We start from the raw sequence: 6,176 nt of genomic DNA on the forward strand, positions 1-6,176 counted from the left end.
GTTGGGGGGCTGAAGACTGATGGCCGGCCTGGGGGAGGGGTCTAAGGGGAGGGGGTGTCCCCCTCCCCTTTGGATTTTTTTTGCATTTCCAGGTAGCCTCAGACGCAATTTGGTGCAATATAGCACACTTCAACACCCACTCCATTTTGTAAACTTAATTTTGTATTTTCACCAGGCCTTATATGCAATTTGGTGCTCCAAATGAGATTTTTTTTTCTGATTTGGAAATGAAAAAGGGGTTTTCTGTCTTGCGAAGCAGGGGGCGGAATGATACTTCCGCCCCTCCACATTTTTCACTGGGGGGGGGGGCTGGCGCCCCCCAGCCCCCCGGTTCCTACGCCCTTGATGAGGGGGATGTAAGTCGCAAAAGAGAATGCATGTGTTAGGATTTTGGGACAATAATTCTAACACACGCAATTCCGATATATATATTTTCTAAAACAGTACTTCTTTTTTGTCAATTTTGAGTCACATCTTACATCTGTCTTTGTCTTATTCATTCTATCTGTCCGTCCGTCCATTCATCCATCTATCTATCCTGACTGACTGACAGAATGAGGGAGTATGCATATGGATATTTAGGGGCTGGAGGGTTACTCATATAATCTAGGACATTCTAACAAAGAGGATTAGGGAACTAGAGTGGTACATTGGTGCCCCCCCCCCCCCAAAAAAAAAGTGGGATCGGGTGGAGGGGAGGGGTAGGAAAAGGAGGAAGTGTGGATGGGAATGAGGAAGGATTGAGTTGGATGTCATGGTGTAAATTATACCTCAAATGGTTCTTTGCCCATCATGAATCAGGTAAACTCCTAGGTCTTGCTTTTCTTAGCATGAACCACATTATACATTTAGTCTATACCGAATAATCTCAACAGTGACAATACCCCCAAAAATATATATATATATATAAATAAAATGAAATATTTATATATATAATAGTAAAGCAATTAGGGTAACAAAGTTATATTTTTCAAGAACAAAGAAAATATTAAAAAAATAAGTCAATATAAATGGTGCAAGCGAATCTTTATCAATCTCAAGAATCCTGAAGATACAAAGATATAAAAATTAAAGGCAGTCACAAGGATCCTACGGCTAGTATACGTTCTGAATTCAGAAACACAGCAACATGACACGCAATTATTTTGAACAGGTATAGTTTATGAATTGAGGGAATCGAAAAAGCCAAATATTTTATCCAAACCTGTGTGGAAGACATTATAATATATATATATATTTATTTATATATATATATATATATTTATTTATATATATTGATTAATCATCCTTCAGCTTCCTGTTGGCATCTTAAAGGGGTATTCTGGTGACAGACAATGTGGACATTCTGATGAAGAGAAAAATACTCCACAATGCTATTTGAAAACACCATCTCAATATCTTGTCCCTAACTCGAGAGATGTTTGATCGAATGTAACATATTTTAACTGGCTATAAGTACTCAACTACTCCAGGAAGTTGGATCACGGTAGGGGGTCTGTGACATCATATGGGCAAATGCTCTTTGGAAGCTTTACTTAGGCTATTATAATTGTTGATTTGTCATGAAACCTGATTCATTTGGAATGTTTTGCTTAGCTGTCAAAGTTCTCTGTATATTAAGAATTTCATCAAAATGCATCACTTTTAGAAATATCCTTTTTGTTTGTGAATGAATGATTGCGATATTATAGAACAATGCTTTTTCAGCTGAAGTGCCATAATGACATCATCCATTATGCTGTTGCCCGGTGCATTTACAAACTATCACTAAATTTTTAAAAATTCATATCTTCACAATACAAACTGGATATGAGGATGTGGTTTTTACAGTTAGATTCAGAAAATGTTTAGCAATTTTGTCAAGCAATCAACTTTAGCCACCGGAAAAATCCAATTAAAAATTGAAACATCTCAATTTCTTGAGATCAGGAGTAATCGACATGGGAAACTTACCTAACTGGCACCTTTTAAAGATAATTGTTATCTTATAGACCTTCAGCCAAAGTCCAAATCCTTCTGTAACAGGGTGGCCAGGATCCTATACTCCTGTTAAGTAGGAGAAGCGATAACGTAGAGATGTGTCGTTAGCGTTATACAGCAACAAATTTATTATCGTAACTCATTCTTATCTCGGTCTCCATTTTGCATATAATTATAGTGGAAAGAAATAATAGAAAAAACAATTGTCAAAATTCTGTATTAAATTACACTTTACCCTAAATCCGTTACTAAAATGAGCCGAAAACAATACAAACTAATAACACAACTGTTCAGACGGTCCCTGAAGGAGACAAAAATGAGGGGCTTCCCCCGTTAATAACCACTGCGCATGCCCAGACAATGTATAGCAACCGGCGCTCAACCGTATGTTCATGTTCAAACCTTTTGAATTGACTTCTATAGCGATAATTCTGCTAAAACACGTAATTTTGTATCCAGATAAAATACACGTCATAAATTAACCTCGAAGCACCCAAGCACTGGATTATCATAAGAATAACTAATGGAAAGACTGAATTAATAATGAAATATAACAATCAATAGGTTTTAGTGGGTACAAGTGCTATATTGCCTGGGCTATACATGCACACTTATAACATTAGGCCTGCTAATATATACTAGCGACGATTTTCTTCTGGTAGCATACGCCCATTAAAAGCCCCATTGACTTACACACTAAATCACAAAAGTAATGTGGTCTCTAAGTCTAGATAGAAGTTTTCACTAGCTTAACGCTACCCATCACCGGATAGCTGACAAGTTGGCCTTTCATGGCACCATCAATTTTCCGTACCATGACCATGAAAATTTTTTGCTATCCGAGCCGGAAGTTTTCGTCACTTGTAAACAAACCTCTTCACTCAGTGGTAAACAAATTTCCTACGCTGCTCCTGGGAAGCCTAAAGGGGTCTAAGATTGCCTCAATTGACCCAATTTTTTCACCACATGTACTTCCATTCATGCTCTTCAACATGAAAGCCACAAAAAACTAGATTATGATTGATAACAGGTCACAAAAGATGTTCTCCTGCTGCTTTTTGGCACTTTTCCTGAAGGAGAACAATCGAGCGGATTGATATAGACTCTAATAGGAGTATGCCACCTTCTATCCTGATATTTACTACAGTTGAGAGTCATTGACTCTGATTTACCACTAGTTAGGATAGTTTGTTTGTTAAATGACCATTAATATTCATCAACTTACCTGTAAAGTAGGAGAGAGCGATAACGTAGAGATTTGTCTTTAGGTGTTAAACAGCAACAAATTTGTTTTCGTCGCGCGCCCTCTAATGACAAATACTTATATATTTAATTTTTATAAGAGGTGATAAATCAACCCCGTTACACTTCTTGCTTTGATAAGCCAATGAGGCTTCTTCGCGAGTTCATGCTTGCAGGAGGATCTAAAATACATACATACATTATGTGAGCCATGAGTAAATCAATATTAATGAACAGGTATAAATATTCAAATTTTGTCCCCTAAAACAAACAATTGTCCACTCTCTGCAGGAAATATCCATCGGAAATGTTCTTCCTTGAGAATGTTATAATGCGTAGCCTGGAGTGTCTTCCTAAATTGTTCATGGTAATACAATTTCTAGCGGATATATCTTTACAATAACACCTAAATGTGAAAATTGATGGTCTTAAAAACACTTAGGCTTCGTAGAAAGTAAACTTTCCACTACACAGTACTGTACAGCCTAAATGTACGTGAACAGTCATCTTCAAGCTTCGCATTGGAGCTGGACATCGCAATGTGAACAACGAAGAGTATGTTGTTCAAACTGACCTTGTGTCAAGGGCGTAGGAACCGGGGGGCGCCAGCCCCCCCCAGTGAAAAATTTGTAGGGGCGGAAGTACCATTCCGCCCCCCCCGCTTCGCAAGTCAAATCCCTTTTTCATTTCGAAATGAGAAAAAAAATCTTATTTGGAGCACCAAATTGCATCTAAGGCCAGGTGAAAATACAAAATTAAGTTTACAAAATGGAGTGGGTGTTGAAGTGTGCTATATTGCACCAAATTGCATCTGAGGCCACCTGGAAATGCAAAAAATTCCAAAGGGGAGGGGGACACCCCCTCCCCTTAGACCCCTCCCCCAGGCCGGCCATCGGTCTTAAGCCCCACCACTCAAAAAGGACCTTCCTACGCCACTGCTTTGTGTTACACAAGGACCACGAAATCACCGATGTACTACATATATGGCGGCTTAAGGATTTTTTTAAAATACATATCTCATTTATAAGAAATTTCACGGAAATTAAGGTAAGAAATTAACCTGAATAGGCCTACAAACGCGATTTTCGATTTGATAACTGTATGGAGCGTGGGTTATGCCGCAATCTGCATTTGCGAAGATGACGTCACGTTCGTTACTGGTCAAAGCATATTTGAAATATCCATCCTTAACGATTAAAAAATCGTTTCTCTGTCAAACGCAGCATTAGCGTTCTCATACTTTGAAAACATGTTTGGAAAATTATTGATCGTTTTTTTTTTTAAGGTAAACTCTAAGGGCTACCAGACAATCCTTTTAATATCAGTTAGGCTTAACATTTAAGGATATGTCTGACACAATATGCATTGCTGTGAACATAGGAATGCATTACCTTCGCCTACAATCCTGCACAAGCAAGATCATTACCTATGGATATTTCCTTCTTATGCTAAAAATCCTCCTTTTTAAAAAAAACTTCGTTTTACTTCATAAACAGGTGCCTTCCAATCATAAGGTCCCCGGTTCGAGTCACTTCAAGATTTGTTTTTCGTCCAGTTACAGAGTTTTTGACAATTCATAATCATGGGCGTTAAATGTAAGAGACTGACTTCGGTCAGCTTGCTGCTTTGATAAGCCAATGAGGCTTCTTTGCGAGTTCCTGCTTGCATGAGGATCTAAAATACATACATACATACATACATAATGTGAGCCATGAGTAAATCAAAATTTAACATAACAATTAAAGGGGTCTGGTGTATAATTTAATGCGGATCTTCCTCAAGGCAGCGTTACATTAGAACTATTAAACAGCTGTCCCTTCCCTTATGTTGAATCAAATTCTTGAGCTGGAAAAGTCAATACCTTAAATTACCCATAAATATTATTGTTACGTTGGAGTGTTCACGTTTCGGGTGCTTATTTCAGGGCTCAATTATTAAATACATAGAAGAGCAAATAAAGAGAAACTCCAGACATAGATATAATTGTAGAATATAAACTTTACTTATTCATTTGCTTTAAGTGTTATGATGAGGATATAACTACATACTATACATTACATTATTACTAACAATAAAGTTGTCATTTTCCAAAGAATATTAGAAGAAAGTATTTTATGTCGAGTTACCCTTTTAAAAAAAAATTTTTTTTTTGAATCTATCACTAATGGTATAATTTTCGTAAGTTTGCACATAAAAGTCACTCTTATATATTAATATATATTAATATATATAAAACTTAATATATACCAGAATATATATTGTGCAAAATACTGACAACTGGAAATATAAAAGAATAATTTGATAGTTAAGATATCACACATGGCAGTAAGTTGAGCTGATTGCATTTATAATTATGAAAGCCTCAACATGGCTACAAAATATGTTTAAAATAAAAACCTCTATGTGCTGTACTGAAGTTTTAAATTTTGGTAGATTCTAGAAAGATATTTGTAGCTATGATCACATTGAAATGTTTTACATAAATAGATAGCATGTCTCTCTTGTTTTTAAGTAATGAAGATAAATATTCCAATATATCCATTTTGGTATGTGATTGATATTATTAATATAAAAAAGTGAATCACGGCAACAACAAAAAATGTTTCCGTTTATGAGAAAATGCTACCAGCAAGTTCTTGATGCATACATTGTATGAGACAGACATAATTTGACCACCTAAGGTTGAACAATCGCAACTTTATTTTAAGTTATTCCTCAGTAAATAAATAAAGATAAACACACCAGAAAAATTCCACTTCACGACCAGTTTCGTCCTATTGGGACTCATCAGGAAAAGGTAGGAATCGAACCCCCGGATCTTGTGTCACAGACCGAAGTCCGGACCACTCGACCACAGTGATTCTACTGGTGTGTGAATGCGTATATATTGGCTTTATATAACTGTCAATGAGGGCATATTACCCAAGTGCTTTGAATCTGACAATTTACACAGA

General features: G+C 36.6%; 1 long non-coding RNA gene across 1 annotated transcript; it reads right to left on the reverse strand.

Annotated features, from left to right (window-relative positions):
- Positions 1 to 1,053: 1,053 nt before the first annotated feature.
- On the reverse strand, positions 1,054 to 3,824 carry LOC139954945 (uncharacterized). The gene is made up of 3 exons (XR_011788242.1): positions 3,104 to 3,824; positions 1,954 to 2,632; positions 1,054 to 1,345 (listed from the first exon to the last, which is right to left on the reverse strand). It is a non-coding gene; the product is annotated as an uncharacterized lncRNA (long non-coding RNA).
- Positions 3,825 to 6,176: the final 2,352 nt, after the last annotated feature.

The sequence above is a fragment of the Apostichopus japonicus genome, chromosome 17 (assembly GCF_037975245.1).
Source record: "Apostichopus japonicus isolate 1M-3 chromosome 17, ASM3797524v1, whole genome shotgun sequence".
Classification (NCBI taxonomy): domain Eukaryota; kingdom Metazoa; phylum Echinodermata; class Holothuroidea; order Aspidochirotida; family Stichopodidae; genus Apostichopus; species Apostichopus japonicus.